Source organism: Nomascus leucogenys, chromosome 6, assembly GCF_006542625.1.
Source record: "Nomascus leucogenys isolate Asia chromosome 6, Asia_NLE_v1, whole genome shotgun sequence".
Classification (NCBI taxonomy): domain Eukaryota; kingdom Metazoa; phylum Chordata; class Mammalia; order Primates; family Hylobatidae; genus Nomascus; species Nomascus leucogenys.
The window spans coordinates 22642586-22661075 of NC_044386.1; positions in this window are offsets into that span (position 1 = coordinate 22642586).

The window sequence follows — 18490 nt, forward strand, 5'->3', positions numbered from 1 at the left end:
CCCTCCTTCAACTTCCCCATGACACCCTTCTTTCAGAGCATGACTGAAGCCTTCCCTTTTTTTCACCCTAAAGCCTTCACATTCACCTGCCTGCCTCTGAATCTCTGAAAACAGCTTCTGCCAGCTCTCATTTGGGTGGACTTTATTTATTTCAATAGGGGGTGAGAGAAAAAGACAAAATCTAGAGATTAAAAGAAACATAATAAAATGTGGCGGTGATCACATTAAATTTAGATTTTAATTAGGAAGTTGTGTTCTATAGTGAATTCATAAGAAGAAAACATAACAAAAATTTAAATGTGATAAATTATAACACACTGCTTTATCCCACACTCCCAGTGTGGAGAGTGAGGATGTTAGCAGTAATAATAGTAATATCAAATGCCTGCATGCTTGAGATCATTTTACTTGGAAAACTTTGTAATATTACCTGGGTCCTCATCTCCATAAAATAGCAATGACCATTTGACAAACACAGTAAAAGTTAATGTTCCATATTGTTCTCCCTATGCTAAAGTCCTCCCCTGGAGGCTAAAATAAATTTGCTAAACCACATGTTGTTTACCCAATTTTTGTGCCAAAGCATTTAATGAGACTCCTATGGGTAATGATGCTTTGCCAAAATGTTGGTTCTTCAGTTCAATATCACCTTTTTTCCAGGCAATACATTTATTTGTTAATATATGTTTTTAAAAATTCAGGATATAATTCGGCATACATACCAGAAAACACTCATGTGGTCTTGTGGAATTTCATTGCTTTGCATGGATTTTAAGTAAAAATCTATTTAAGGAACACTATACTGAGTGGGGAGGAAAACACAAACCATAGTAAACCTTGACCCATGTATTCATGTGAATGAAATAAATAATATGCTACCTTTGTCTACATTCTATTTACTTAAATGTAAAAAGTCGCAAAATAATTTAATTGCCTATATAATTAGAATCTAGATAATGTGTAGGTTTGAATGATCAAATAGCACTTTTAATAAGAAAAGAGTTTAATAAAGTTTAAATCTCCTTTTTAATAATATGTTTCTCAATATCACAGTTGCAATCCCAACACCCTGAAAATTTTGAAAACCAAAAGATTTTTTGTTGTTGTTGCTGTTGTTGTCATTGAAAGTTTTGTACAGCTAATTTGGCAGTTAAAAGCAGCCCTGCATCTGCATGAGTCTTCTCATAGCAAATATTTAGCTCACATAGTATGACTATTCATAATCACCTGCAATATGAGAACATTTTATTATAGAACGCTGCTCTGGTTTTAATGAACTTGAGATGTATATGCCACTTATTAATATGTTAAAATCCAAAAACAATCTGCATTATGAAACATTTGTGGCCCCCATGGTATAGAGAAAGAATTGTTCAGAAATTGTTAGAATGTATTAGTGATATAACTGGATGAATAAATTTTTTTAAGAAAATAATGTTGATAGCCAGGTGTAGTGGTGTCTGCTTGTGGTCCCAGCTACTCTGGAGGCTGAGGTGGGAGGATCCCTTGAACCCAGGAGGCAGAGGTTGCAGTGAGCCGTGATTGTGCCACTGCACTCCAGCCTCGGTGACAGGTGAGACCCTGTCTCAAACAATAAATAAAAAAAATAAAATAAGAAGAGAATAGAGGAAAATGATGTCCAGGGACTTCCTCAGACCTCCAGGAAAGTAATTTTATAAGGTTACCATTTCACGAAGAGGCATCAGTAGGAAAGGAGAGGTACCTAAGTGTGACATTGTTGACTGCGTCGGACTGTCTGGTAAACTCTTAATAACTCTCAAATCCTCTTCATGTGGAAGGCAGATGTAGTGAAAATGATTTTAGAAAATATATCTGTCTATATTCACAGAGATAGCAGAAGAAAAATGAAGATTATCATGAGATTAGAAACATAGGCTCATGCCATTTTATCATTTAAAAGAGACAAAAAACAACATTTAAAAAGAAACTCCTCGAATGTTGTTGGCTTTTTTTACATTGTTTGTTGCTTTTTTTAAAATACAGATATAATCGCATAAGCCCTTGTTTTTAATCCCATGGCAATCTTCTCTTTCTTTTAATATCCTTGTGACTATATAGAGATACACTTTGTGAAAATGTATATATCACCCAAAATGAAATAAATGCTAAAGACAAATTCCAAATATCTTATAAATAAAAACCAACTAAGGCCAAACATACTACAAATAGAAAGGAACAATAATATATTTGTAGCCTAAGGTTAAGAAAGCTTTCCAAATAGACAAAAGTGAAAAATTTATGAAGAATAATACTGATGTATTTATCTAGATCAAAATAAGAATAAAAGCCAAAGGCCAACTACAAGAAAAAAAGAACCCAAATGACTAATTAATGTGAGAAATGGTGTTCTCATCAGTAATAATATATAAATAACAATTTATAAAAACAAATCATGTTGCCAACCATTAGATGGGCAACATTTTAACATTCTGATTACAGTATTCATTGAAGAATTAGAAAACAAGCAGTCATTTACTGCTGGTAGAGTATAATGTTATGGCCAAATTGAAAGGCAATTTGGCAGTAATCTCAAAATAAAATAAATAAATTATTCCTTTAGGACCACATCAAAGAATGTGCAAAATGAAATTGAATTGTTTCTAACAATTACTATAATTAAATGGAAAAAATTTAAATGCACATCAATAAGGAACTTGCTAATTAAAGTTTGGTCAACCTATATTTGTAAATATCATACAATAGTTAGGAGAAAATTTAACCTATATGTACTGAAATACAATATTCTTAAGATGAAAAATTAGGTTAAAAGAACACTTAGAGGAATACTGCAGTTAAATAAAGGCAAAAGAATCACATGATGCTACTAAACAGTCCTTTAAAGAAAAAGCAAAGACTAAATTCTCAGAGGTGGAAAAGCCTATAAAATATTTCATATATTTAACCATCTAAAATACTGACTGCGGAAGACCTTACATTTTAAATGGATTTACAGTGACTAAAATGAACAAACAAAAAGCCCTATTTAAAATAGAAGCCTAAATATAGTGTATTTATATGTACACACATATCAATATCCTGTACTTATGATATAAAAATACTGAAATACATGTATACAGACCACAAAAATTGTATTACTAATCTGTTCCTAAAATTCTAGATTTTATGAAATTAAGGATCAGGTTAGAATAAGACAGAATTAATTTCTTGCCATTTATATAATGAAAAGATATTTCTAAAAACTTAAAATATAACTTGGAAAATAAATATATATCTTCTACGAAGGAGCAAAGGAAACATTTTTAAAGACAAAACAGAAAATGAAATGTTATTCTATAAGTAACAAGAATAAAGAAAATTGTCTGCCACACCTATACTACTTTTCTGCCTCAATAGTGAAATTCGAATATTTTCTTTCTAAATATATATTTAATATTTGTATTATTTTTAATATTTGGTAAGTTTGGATAGGATATTTTTATTATTTGAATGTTTGGATATTTTTGTTATTTGGATATTAATCTTACAATGGATCTATCAATTTTATATGCTCAAATTTACATTCATATAATGCTTCCCATGTTTTTCCCAATGAGATACTCTTTTAATACAATGAACTGAGGACATCATTAAAAAACTCAATTTTGCTATTATATTAAATGTTGTCTACTAAATATTAAAAATTGTTTAATGGTTTGAAAATATTCTTCTTCATTATCTGTATTCCCAAAATAAATAATCATTCCAATTTTTAATTACTTTTACAAAACTAAATTTTTATTATAACATAAGTGTATTCAATTTCAAGCAAGTAATACAATGTTTTTATGACATAAATCATATAATACAGCATCATGTACACTACAAATAACTGATTATCTGTTGTGCTACAACACAAAGTTAATATGCATCAGCACTCTCAAAGATACAGATGGACTATTTAAGAAATTACACATTCATTTTTAATCTAAAAATAGAAAACATTACCATTGGTATAACTTTAAAAAACTTGAGATCATAAAATTGAGAAGAGAATTATTTAGAAACATACGAGAAAATATATTGAGGCAATTATTTTAAATATGCTAGAAACAAATACATTTATAGACTGATGACATCAGTCTTTAAAGGTTTCTATATTACTTTGGTAACCAACATGACATGAAATATAAATTTTATATACATTTCTATAGATGCATTTTAGCAAATTAATTCCATATACAAAAAATATATAAAATACTATACACTAGCAAAAATTTTAAAGAAGGCTCTGTATTTAAATACATGCAGCTAATTCTATTATATCTCAACCAGATGTAACAACCTATAGTCATATCAAATGGTAACAATAACTATACTTTAGAAACATAAGAGATATGTGTGATATGATAAGAATGTGGAATATAAAATTATCTTTCCTTAGATAATAAAAATATTTATGTAAAAGACTGTTATATAATATTTAACTATGAAATAATGTTTTGAAAGGCCTTTTGTTTTTTCTTAAGAGTTAGCTCATATTATTTTTAATATAGATAAAATATTTGACTACTCAATGGTGACTTTCATAGATTATTAATATCAATTCTTTTTGGTAAAGAACAATATTTTAGTAAACTTATCTCTAATATATAATAAAATTATAACATTTTAATAAGCACTGTATATGATTTATGCATAAAGAACAGAGATGTTAATAAAAATTATTAGTAAAAATACTTATACAAAGACTAAAAGATATTGATAAGGGAATTTGATGATGTTTCAATAAAAATAGAACTTTAAATTACTTTAAATTGCCAGCTGCCAGACTGAGCCTGGGGTTTTTATGGGCTTAGATTGGGGAAATGCATGCTGACTGGTGTATGGTTGGGCTGTTTACTTTGGTTACATATCAAAAGGGGGATATGTATTCATTTAGTTTTTATATTTTTTGCATTAAATTAGAATTCAAACACAAATAAACCTAACATTTGACTGTAATTCTACTCACATGCTCTAAAAGTGAAAACGTGTAAAAACACGTTTTATGCACATAGAAGATTGATTCTAAAGTATATGCAGAAAACTGAAACTGGACCCCTTCCTTACACTTCATATAAAAATTAACTAAAGATGGATTAAAGACTTAAAGTAAGAACTAAAACCATAAAAACCCTAGAAGAAAACCTAGGCAATGCCATTCAGGACAAAAGCATGGGCAAAGTCTTCATGACTAAAACACCAAAAGCAATGGCAACAAAAGCCAAAACTGACAAATGGGGTCTAATTAAACTAAATAGCTTCTGCACAGCAGAAGAAGCTATTATCAGAGTGAACAGGCAAACTACAGAATGGGAGAAAATTTTTGCAATCTATCCATCTGACAAAGGGCTAATATCCAGAATCCACAAAGAACTCAAACAAATTTACAAGAAAAAGTATACAACCCCATTAAAAAGTGGACAAAAGATATGAACAGACACTTCTCAAAAGAAGATATTTATGCCACTAACAAACATGAAAAAATGCTCATCATCACTGGTCATTAGAGAAATGCAAATCAAAACCACAGTGAGATACCATCTCACGCCCGTTAGAATGGCCATCATTAAAAAGCCAGGAAACAACAGATGCTGGAGAATAGGTGGAGAAATAGGAAAGCTTTTACACTGTTGATGGGAGTGTAAATTAGTTCAACCATTTTGGAAGACAGTGTGGCGATTCCTCAAGGATCTAGAACCAGAAATACCATTTGACCCAGCAATCTCCTTACTGGATATATACCCAAAGGATTATAAATCATTCTACTATAAAGACACATGCGCACGTATGTTTATTTCAGCACTGTTCACAATAGCAAACCTAAATGTCCATCAGTGATAGACTGGATAAAGAAAATATGGCACATATACACCATGTAATGCCATGCAGCCATAAAAAAGGATGAGTTCGTGTCCCTTGCAGGGACATGGATGAAGCTGGAAACTATCATTATCAGCAAACTAACACAAGAACAGAAAACCAAACACCACATGTTCTCACTCATAGTTGAACAGTAAGAACACGTGGACACAGGAAGCGGAACATCACACACCGGGACGTGTTGGGGGTTGGGAGGCCTAGGGGAGGGATAGCATTAGGAGAAATATGGTTTGTATTGTAGATGTAGATGTAATGTAGATGTAGATGACGGGTTGATGGGTGCAGCAAACCATCATGGCAAGTGTATACCTATGTAACAAACCTGCACGTTCTGCACATGTATCCTAGAACTTAAAGTATAACTTTTAAAAAAAAAAAGTATATAAAGGAAAACAGAAAAAGGCACAAAAATAAGTTTGGGCTGAAATATCTATCAGGTATTATGCTCACTACCTGGGTGACGGAATCACCTGTATTCCAGACCTCAGCATCATGCAATATACCCATGTTAACAAATCTGCACTTGTAGCCTCTGAATCTAAAATGTAAGTTGAAATTACTTTTAAAAATTACATACAGCTTCAAATATTTATATCTCATTATAAGAGTCATTGGAAATAACTTCTATTTGATGTAACTATTGAAGTTATTTTTGTCATTTTTAAGTAATTAATTACTGTCAGTAATCAGCAACAGTTAAACAAAGGTAACTTTCACCCAGATGAACCCCATTTCCTGTGAAAAATAATATACTATAACTCAGCAGGGTGTTACTTCAGATCAATTGAATTTTAAAGAAACATATAATTTACTCTCCTTATTGCTGTACCATTTGAAAAAATTTACTCCATAAATTCATAGTATGTAAAAGAAGGAAGGCCGCTTAACTACTCACTTGGCAGAGCTTAGGAGTCATTAATTGCTAAAGTCCTGATGTGAAATTTATGTTTCCTTTTAAGATCTTCAACTCAGTTCAAACACATCATTTTTATTAGTATTTGGCAACATCTTAAGATGTTTACGTTATGTAGCCAGAAGATATCATTTTTAATAGTTGGTTCAGTAGTCAGAGACAACTGTGTCTGCTCACCTCCATGTTCCATATTAAATGTATAACCTAATAACTGGATCAACCAATCATGAACTTACAGAACCCTAGGTTTTAACGTTGACAAATGCCATTTTTGCTTGAGAACATTCACTTATCTTCACTGTAGATTATGTTGCTGAACAATGTGAATTTATTTATTTGTCAAGAATTATTTATTAAAGGGTGTCCTTGGTTTCTCCTGAAACTAGAGAGAAAATTTGGCAGGCAGGCCGATAGCGGATGAGCCCAGCTGAATATAAAAAGAGGAAGGAGCGACGTTCAGAATGTTTACTGTGTAGTTACTGTTGCTATAGCACAGTTTGGGGTGTTTGTGGACCTTTTAAGAAGCATTCAGAATGCCTTATAGGACTGTGCACTTGAAACAGAGGAGGAATGCATTATTTACCACTGGCTTCCTTTCTCAGTTGAGAGATGTACCCATCGGCATGTCAGCCGAAAAAAAGACAGAATAGAAAAATATGTCCTAATTTAATTAATTTATCAGAAGTAGGCAAAGATGATTATAACCCCGATCTACAGCAAGTCACAGATACACCTGAAGAGGGGAAGGTGAGAGCAAGCTTCTTTTAACAAAAAGGAGAGATTCACACAAACTGCTTGGAAACAGTTTGTTGGTTTCAGAGGCTCGAAGCCAGAGCTTGCATCAATTTATTGGTGGAGATGCCGTTACTGAGCCAGTATTCTTATGAGAGCATCTTATCTGAATTGCTGCAGTCCGAATGAACGTTTAGTGACAAACTCGGTCATAGAGATATGTGTACACATGCAAAATGTAGGTCACGAGAAGCATTAAATGCATAAAAAACATAGAGTGATTTCTTGTGGAGTTATTTTAGAAAGTCCTTGAGACAGTTTTATCTCAGACATGCAAGCATGGGCCTTCCTCCTTTGTGCTTTCCCGGCTCAAATTAGAGTCTTACAGACGTGACTCCATCCTGGTATCTTCTACCATCCAGAGGATGCTTTTCTGGGCTGAGGGAGTTCTTCCAGCATTGAGGAAGACCCCAGGGCAGACAGCAGAAAGGCAGGGTATTTGCATCATAACTATAGGTGGAATCAAAGGGGCCAGGGAACATAAAAGCTGGGCTCCAGAGATGCATACTATATAATACAAAGATACCACTGCATGTCACACACAGTTCTAGGGCCTTGGAATTAACTGCGCAACTGAATGCTAGAGGTTAAAAGTGAAGAGATGTAATGTACAGTCACTAACCTTAACGAGTTGATAAGCAAGTGCGTGATTAAGCAGAGATAGCCCTCCATCTGAAGAAATCAAAAGCAGTGCAAGACACTTTAGTCTTAGTATAAAATGAGTGACTTAGACAAATGTAGAAGTACATTTATATAAAGGTTCATCCCCTAACCAGTTGAAACCTCTTTGTGAGTAGGGGCATTTAAAGCTTTGTATTGTACTGTTAAGCACAAGGCATGTACTCATGGGATAAGTACATTTTCCAAATGAAAGAAACAGAGAAAAACAAGGAAGACAAAAGAACTAGTAAAGTTTAAACCAGTTCAGAAAAAGACACTTAGGAAAGAGCTTTACAACACATAAGAAGTTGGAAAGTTATCTATGCAATAATATTCAGGTCTGTTTGCTAGGCTGGTTTATTATTGTCTAACATAACATTTTAGAAAAACATGTTGAATGTATTAATAAAAGGAAGGGAAACAATTTTAACTACCTTCAAAATGCAAATCAAAAATAGTTTATTTCATTACATCTGAAAGGAAATTGTAATAAATTAAACTAAATTAATTATATAACTAGATTTTTATTTGATTACTATAAACAATATTTATTCATGAAAAAGTGGTTTCATACTATTACAATCAGAAGTGAGTTTATTCTTGAGATATATTCTAGAAATAATTTATTTGGCAGATGATCCAGAGACTTTTTAGCTTATAGAGAACTAGATTTGCAAAATCAAAGTCTGTGTCAAGTGCTTTATTATTTCCAAGGAGTAAACATTTAAAAATACCTGTAAAGATCAAAGGCTGTAAAAGTAAAAGTTTATAGAATCCAACCAAATGACGTAAACATGTGATTTGGGCCAGGTGCAAAACAACAGCACATGATCGACACTTTAGTTAATAGAACAATGTGTAGCCTTCTAAGGACAGCCATTCAAATTACACTAAAGAAAGCATTATGATGGTCAAAAACAAAACCACCACAACAACAAACAAACAAAAATAATTTTGCATACCTGAACATCAGTTATCTCCCAAGTATACTATGTAGAAAACAATCACACAACCTCAGTGATGTATTTCAATAAACAGTTACTTAACTTATACATCTAGGGGATTCCCCTGATTTCAGTTGGGCTCACTCACGTGTGTTTGGTTGGCTCATATCTATGGATTATCTGTCTTTCAAATGACCTAAGACAGCCTTGCCCGGCAAGACTAGAGAAATACAGATTGAAAAAGTTATGATTTGCAAGCCTCCAGCAGGTGAGCTTGGGCGTTGACACGAGAATCACATCATTCAAGAGAGGCCAAAGAGAAAGTGCAAACACCACAAGCACTTTTTCAGGCCTCTGCATGCATCACGTATACAGTCCTCCTTCAGTATCCACGTGGTATTTGTTCCGGGTCCCCCACAGATTCCAAAATTTGTGGATGCTCAAGTCTCTGATATAAAATGCCATAGTATTTGGTATAACCTACACACTTAAAATCATCTCTAGATTACTTACAATGCCTAATACAAATAGTTGTTGTACTGTATTTTTGTTTGTGTTTTTTTATTGCGATACCTTTTTTTTTCTTTTTTATTTCAGAATATTTTCTATCTTAGTTGAATCCTCAGCTTCGGAACCCAAGGTATGGAGGGTCAACCTGCCAAAGCTATTACATCAGTTTAAGTTAATTACATGACTGAACTCAGAATCCAGGTCTGCAGAAATAGACTCAGTCTCTTAAGGGAGACAAACTGCAAAGTTATATGACAAAAACAGGCATAAAGAAGAGGGATGAATAGAGTTGGTCATCATTTCACTCAATCTAATATACCTTGCATGTTATCACTAATAAAAGATTATCCATCTTTGAACTGTGCTATAGGCTAGAATTATATAAACTGAAGAATCATATATATCCTTGATTAATGATCTGTAATCACTTGAAAAGTTATTAGAACCACATAAGCTGTTGCTGTTAAAATAGTAATGATCATAAAGAGATGATTTATAATGGAATCTAGTTCTTTTATTTATAAACTATATGTAATTATTCACACCCTATTCTTTCTTTATCTCCAGTATTTGCATATGCAGTTTTAATGATATATCTTAGATCTTGACAAATAAGTCTGTTTTTGTCTTAGGGCTAGGAGAAAATAAGAGAATTAGTGAAATTTATTCACTTTTATACATAAATGGTCAAGAAATTCCTGGTTCTATTGCTGATAAAAACAAACATACAAACAAACAAAAACAAATTGTAAAATTCATTTGACATATCTCATCTAAACTTAATTTTTAGGGCACCCACATGTGTGTCCATGTAAGACTTGTCTCGCTGCCCTACCATGTGTGAATAAGAATTGTATGTTTATACTTGTATCTTCCCAACACACAGGAGTATTAATTAGATTTTCAGTTAGTGTTTGCTGAACTGCATTAGCTAAATTGTGATGGCGTAACACAATTAGTTATTCTCTGGTGGTTCGTATATTTTTTAAAGACTTAGCTAAAGAAAGAGGACAGAGTGCCTAACCCCTTCGTTTTAATTTGCCATGATTCAGTTTGACAGTTTTTTTTCCAGATTTTATCAAAGGCAATGGTGAAAAAATGAGAAGATAACATGAGATTAAAATATAAGTTAAGATGTAAGAAGTTATTTTTGGCGTTCCAACATAAAAGGTAGTCGCCTAGGGCTAGGTCGAAGGCATTCAAATGTATGTTCTTCCCTATGCTCTGGCCAATGCTCTTCTGTGTTGAGTGTGTGCATGTAATTTTGTTTTTTAACAAAGGTTTTGTTTTTTGTTTTTTTGGGTTTTTTTGTTTTTTTTTTCTGTTGTTTGTTTGTTTTTCCCGAGACACAGTCTTGCTCTGTGACCCAGGCTGGAGTGCAATGGCACAATTTCAGCTCATAGTAACCTATGCTTCCTGGGTTCAAGTGATTCTCCTGCCTCAACCTCCCGAGTAGCTGGGATTACAGGCACCCGCCACCATGCCCGGCTAATTTTTTGTATTTTTAGTAGAGACGGGGTTTCACCATTTTGCCCAGGCTGGTCTTGAACTCCTGACCTCGTGATCTGCCCGCCTTGGTCTCCCAAAGTGCTGGGATTACAGGCGTGAGCCATCCTGCCGGCCTTTTTTATTTTCTTTTTTTTTTTTTGAAATGGAGTCTCACTTTGTCACCGAGGCTGGAGTGTAGTGGTGCAATCCCGGCTCACTGCAACCTCTGCCTCCCAGGTTCAAACGATTCCCCTGCCTCAGCCTCCTGAGTAGCTGGGACTACAGGCGCCTGCCACCACTCCCGCATAATTTTTGCATTTTTAGTAGCTTCTGCCCAAAAGTCCTGTATAAATCTGATGGCGGATGATTCTACTCTCAGGCTGGTTAAACCTTCTCACAAGCCATATTCAACCCAAAGGAAGAACTTATTTCTTTTTATCCAGAATGACTACTAAGAATAAATTGTTTTCATAAACTTAATATTCTGGTTACTCTAATACTGCCATCTCTAATAAACTTGTAAGATAAATTTGAAATATTTAAATGTGATAAATGTGTAATATATCCAATGTATCATTTACCATTCTCAAGGCATTCAGTTCTTAAAATTATTTAAGATCACTATAAAAGCTATACGTTAATAAATTATAATAACCTAAGCAGAGCCTATATCACTATTGTCATATATGTTGGTCTATGCCTGTCGGGATGAACATCTATCATTCTATTTTAAATGAATATATTATCACAAGTATAGGGAGTTTAAACATTAAGATGTAAAACCTGACTTAAATCCACAAAGGAGGGAAAACATCATAAATGCTTTTTGCATTTTGAATTGCATGCCTAAGAATAATATTCTTCTTAATAATTCAGTATATAAAACTGTTTAGTAGACGTAAAAATATGGTTAGATTTTAAGGAGTCTTTTTTCTTTAATTGCATGTATGATCCCAGGTACAACAAGCACCAATCTAATCACCATCTCTGCAGAAGAAAAAAAACCCCATGAAAATAAATAATACATACTGGCAAGATAGGGGTTAAGAAAATGGCTAAAGGTTTTTTCCCTTTAAGAGCCTTGACCTCTTACTATTGCTAATAATGATCAAACATTGTGCATTTAACCTTTAGCACATGGCTCCATTACTAAACGCATTTATACAAAAGTTATTATCAATTTATTCAATTATATATTCACTTTCCTGGTTATATTTATATTATTGTGAACTGTAGAGCAAATAGTTTTAAAATATTGTGAAGACACTGTAGAATATAAACAAATCACTAAATAATCCACAAGTATAACATCACTGGCTAGATATGCACAGGTCGAGTTTCTGACCTCTTGGTGGAATTTTTCTAGCACAAGCACTCGGTAGTCATCAGCCAATCCCTTTCCAAACGAAGTGGCTAAACTTAAGGACCTTTTCAAGGACCTGTCTGCTTCCTTGACCTAATTGCATTTGCAATCTTCAGACTGTTTTGCTTTTGTGATGGCTACAACTAACACTGAAATATTGAGGATGGTTAAGCTCTTCCGAGGAAAGGTATCTCAGTGGCATCCATTCAAATGCATTGTTTCACGGGGGATGTATTTTGAGAAAGGGCAGATGGTAGCATTTCCCAGAACATCTGTTACCCATCATTCTTTCACAGAGCAACCCAGATGCTGTTGACAACTTCTATGTAAATCATGCTAACAATTTGTTCAATGTCTTTCCTGCTGAGACTGAGGTTGTCCTGGTCATACCATTTATCAGATATAGGAGATACTGCCATCCCACAAGAACAGTTCCAACTGTGTTTTGGCCAGGGAACAATAGCAGCCATTAAATCAAAGGAACAATTCATCTACCTTGAAGTTATCTCGATATTACCTCAAGGATTTCCTACCTCACCTTTCCTAGTCTTATCTAAAGGTGTACATTAGATATTAAATGCTCTGCAAAATAGAAAAATGTTAAATTACTTCTTGATACTTGTCCTTCCTTAGCTTCTTTTATTATTATTTGTCAGAGGTAATCATTTCTTTGACCTTGCATGTTAAAATTACTTTCATCTCTGGGAAATGACATATGAGTGAAATTATGCATGCATTGCTGTATAAATGTCAGAATTTTAGTTTGCAAATGCCTGCTATAAAATATTCACAGTATTGAAAGTTGATTTACAACCCACTTCAGCCTGTAATCTATATAGTATTCTAATTTCATACCTTATATCAGAGTGCATTTTTCACAATGCTGAAAAGAAAACAAAAAGAAATCATTTCTTCAATTAACCGACCTATGAAAATGATAAACTAAAACCACTGGCATTTATTACATGATTACAGTTTTTCTAAACAGACCTAATTAGACCATAATACAGGTTATAGAGATGAAAAATGTATAATTAAATTTTAAAATACCTATGCTTATGAAGGCATTATACATAAGCAGATCTACCTGTTAAAAAATAATGAAGATAAAACATAAAAAAAATTATTAACTAACTTTAAGTACAAGTTTTGCACATGAAATATCCATTTAATTTGCAAAGTAAATAAATTTTACTTTGGGATGTTGGTTAATCTGCATTTGATACTAATTGATTATGTCTCAATCATTTTTGTCACAAAATAACAGGTTAACAGCACTGAGAAAAATATGTTAAGACTATAAAATATTGTAGATATGCTCTCTATCTTTTAAAATTATACATATATACCCTTAATATAATAGATAGATGTAAACGCACAATTGCAACATAAAAACAGTAACTGTTAGATTGACCTGCCACCGTAATAAAGTGGACTCTGAACATTAATAATAATTTTTACACTATTAAAGAATGTACAGATAATGTAGTGTGGATTCTTTTTCAGACCACCAGCCTATGACATTAAAATTGCTTTGGACTAATAGCAATGTTAAATCTCAATTTTATATAAGATGGGGCTCCTTGCCCCATAATTCAGGGATACCTTTTCTGTGTAAAATGTAATAGAAGTTTAATCAACTTATTGGGTGGGGGATTTTTCTTTTTCTTTTTCTTTTTTTTCTTTTTTTTTTTTTGAGACAGGGTCTTGCTCTGTCACCCAGGCTGGAGTTTGCAGTGCCACAATCACTCCCCTCTGCAGCCTTGGCCTCCTGGGTGCAAGTGATCCTCTCACCTCTGCCTCTCGAGTAGCTGGGACTATAGGTTCACACCCCATCATTCAGCTAATTTTTAAATTTTTTTTGTGGAGACAGGGTCTCACTATGTTGCCCAGGCTGGTCTAGAACTCCTGGGCTCAAGTAATCTTCCTACCTCAAACTCCCAAAGTGCTGGGATTACAGGCATAAGCCACAGCACCTGGCCCGAGATGTTTTTTAAAAAAGCTTTTGGCAATGAGTTGTAGGACGAAAAGATAGATTGATGTGTAATTTATGTTTAGTATGTACTTGAATTTGTATTATACATATATAAAACATCTGGAAATAGTATATATAATATGCTGTCAGTAAACATAAATGATGATGTGATAAGCAAAATTAAATTAAACAAATCAGTACTTTCTATATTATTTAATAATGTATTTGTAACAATATTAATTTTCTAACAAAACATCCCAAATATTATGATACCTAAACAAAATATTTATGAAGCAACTTTTTATGTGTACTTATAATTTAGGTCAATTATTTAAGTTAATTGGATCATAGAGTTATAAAGAGCCAAGTCTGGGATATTCTTTTCATACTAGTCAAAGTCAATTAGTTTCAAAACAATAAAATCTCTATGCACAATATGCATAAATATATATATACACACACACACATATACATATACACACACACACTTTTTATGCTATTGGATCAAATCAAATAGGTACAACAGAAACTAAGGGGTAGAAAACGTTTTGAGTAGCCAGATTTTTCCACGTTAATCTATGTTAAATACTTCAAAAATTGTTTCTGTAGAAGAAAATCACATTATGCAAAATAACTTTGACCTGAAACTCTTAACCTCAGGTTTACTTTTCTAAGACTGTGGCTCTGCCTGTTAAAATGCAAATCTCATCAAAGTCTTCCAGCTACTGGCAGAATTCATGATGTGGCAAATTGGTGACCATACATTCTAGCTTGCCCCAGACATCTCAGTAATGGTTGTTTTCCTGCACAATTAATAATACCGCCATCCATTCTAAAATGTACAGGTTTGGATGATAAATTATATGGCCACACTACTTACTAACCACCCAAGTGTATCATGGTGCTGAAACAAATCTCAGTATCAATTCATATCTGAGAATCTTTTTAAACAGCTTGGTTTCTGATTTATGAATTACTCATATAGAATGTTTGGGTCAATTTCCCCACAAAGATTTCAATGACTTGTAGTGTATCTTTAAAAGGAATTACAGCAAAGTCTACTTAATACTAACCTTCATATTATGATTCTAAAAGAAAATGGTAGTTGCCTCCTCACGTACTGGCAAACAGAAAGTCTTACTATTTTTAGGACCATAGAAAGCATTACATAAAGGGAAGTCTGTTTGCATTTGTAACTGACAACTTGACTAGTCTCAAATAAAGAGAAAAAGACAATAGATGTGAAAGTGTCTAAGTGCCAGGTTTTCTTTGCTTCCTGATTTGTCAGAAGCTTTCCCTAGTAAAAATGCAAGATTCCAGGAGGCCGAGAAGGCTACTAATAGTTCCAAGTTGACCTACAAATGTGTTCTGCTATGAATAGCAAATCGCCTCCTTAAAATTTGGTCAACTGCACTAACTTTGTGATAGGTATATATGAGGACAATCTATCTCATTTCTTTAGACATAGAAATTAAACCTTTTGATTGATTACGTATGGTTGAGATCCTGTGAAAAGCATCCATGTCAATAATTAACTCAACTAGTTATAAAAAGAATATAGTCATCTTAATCAGTAACTTCTCTCTAGCCCAATATTTAATCCATGGACATTAAGGGCTATACGAAATTCAAGTACATCACTTGTATTTCAAATGTGCTTCCTTTGAGTCAAATTAAAGTGTGTTTTGAAGTATGAAAAAATGTATCTGGAGACAACATGTCTCTACATGACAGGGTCAGGGAGTAGATTAAATTGGTCTCAACATATCATATATTGACTCCAGTCCAGGTAGTCAGAGTTTATGACTATTATCAAATGCTGGAATTCAACTTTGCCACGGGTCATTAGTTTCAACATGATGAGCAAAATACACATCATCTCTTCTTTGTGCTTCAAACCCAGTATATTATTAAATGACATTAATAGATAATAAAAATATAAGATATAAATAAAATATACATAAATGTATGTGCAAAAACAAGAGGAAATTTGGTTGATTAGAAACTGTGAGAAATGCTTCAAAGTTTAAATACAAAATGGGATAAGATAAATACCAAAATTATAGTTTGAGAGGCATGCAAAAGTGTGTCATAGAGTATTAACACAAAATGTTGCACCATGCCAGGCAATATGAGAGTTTTGACCTATGTAAGTGATAACATTTCATCAATGGTGACAGGCTAATTTAATCCAAACACTTAAAAAACAAACATCTATATATTTTCACTTAATCGGGTTCCTTGGACCTAAAGGTATGATGAAAATTAACTTTTACTTGGTATATTGTAGAAAGAGTTCTAAATATTAAATTTCTGATTTAACTTATCTTTATTATGAGCCTTGATTTATTTACTAATGAAAAACTCAACTATAAATATATATCCTTTCTAACTCTTTAGGTTATTTCCCTTTCTGTCAGTTCAAAATACATTAATGACTAAAGGAAAAAAGATTAGTCACGTCAATTTCTTGAAAGCCAGAGAGATGATTTCTACGATTGTACAAAACTAATGCAAACTTATTTCTCAAAATTTTGAATAAGCCTCTCAATGAAATAGAGATCCATGTGTCCTATCATTCCTAGATCCCTCAAAACTTGAATGAAATCACTTTAGCTGCCTCACTTTAAATTGGAAATCTTTTAATGTCTGTAGAGTCTATACACCCAATAACTGACATATCAGCAACAGAAATCCAGACGTACAGGGCTTTTCTTTAGTTCCTCCATATAAAGTGCTAATTAGGAGGATCGTTTCACAATGAGACACTGCTTTAGCACTCCTTGGGCAAATTATTTTTATTCTCAGACTTGTGAGTCAAATCTAGAGGGAAATGTTCTTACATTTTCAAACTAAGAAAGATGCTGTTAATGACTAAGTAGTTGGTATTTCCTAACCTATATGCATTATTGACATAAACATCCTAGAAAAATTGAAGATGCTTCCCTCTCCAAGTATATTATTATTATTATTATTATTATTATTATTATTATTATTGATATGGAGTCTCACTCTATCACCCAGGCTTGAGTGCAATGGCGTGATCTTGGCTCACTGCAACCTCCGCTTCCCAGGTTCACATGATTCTTCTGCCTCAGCCTCCCGAGTAGCCAGGATTACAGGAACCCGCCATCACGCCCAGCTAATTTTGGTATTTTTAGTAAAGACAGGGTTTCACCATGTTGGCCAGGCTGGTCTTGAACTCCTGACCTCAGGTGATCCACCCACCTTGGCCTTCCAGACTGCTGGGATGACAGGCGTGAGCCACCATGCCTGGCCCCAAGTATATTATTTATATTAATAAAGTAAAATTAGAGGCAAACAAAAAATTAATGAAGTCCTCTCTACATCTCAAGCAATATTCTATTACCCCTAAAAATGCTTCCCTCTCCAAGTATATTATTTCTATAAATACAGTAATGTTAGAGGCAAAACTGAGATGTGAAGCCAGCTAGACTTCCTGGGTCGAGTAGGGACTTGGAGAACTTTTCTGTCTAGCTAGAGGATTGTAAACGAACCAATCAGCACTCTGTAAAAATGCACCAATAAACACTCTGTGTCTAGCTAAAGGATTGTAAACACACCAATCATCACTCTGTAAAAATGTACCAATCAGTGCTCTGTGTCTAGCTAAAGGATTGTAAATGCACCAATTAGCACTCTGTAAAATGGGCCAATCAACACTCTGTAAAGTGGACTAATCAGCTCTCTGTAAAATGGACCAATCATCAGGATGTGGGAGGGGCCAAATAAAGGAATGAAAGCTGGCCACCTGCGCCAGCAGCGGCAACCCGCTCAGGTCCCCTTCCATGTTGTGAAAGCTTTGTTCTTTTGCTCTTTGCAGTAAATCTTGCTGCTGCTCACTCCCAGATGTCCAACAGCCTTAATTCACTTCTTTCCCATCTCTGTCCCCTTCAGATCAAGCTGGCAGTCTTTCTGCTGAGATGATTAATTGACTCCAT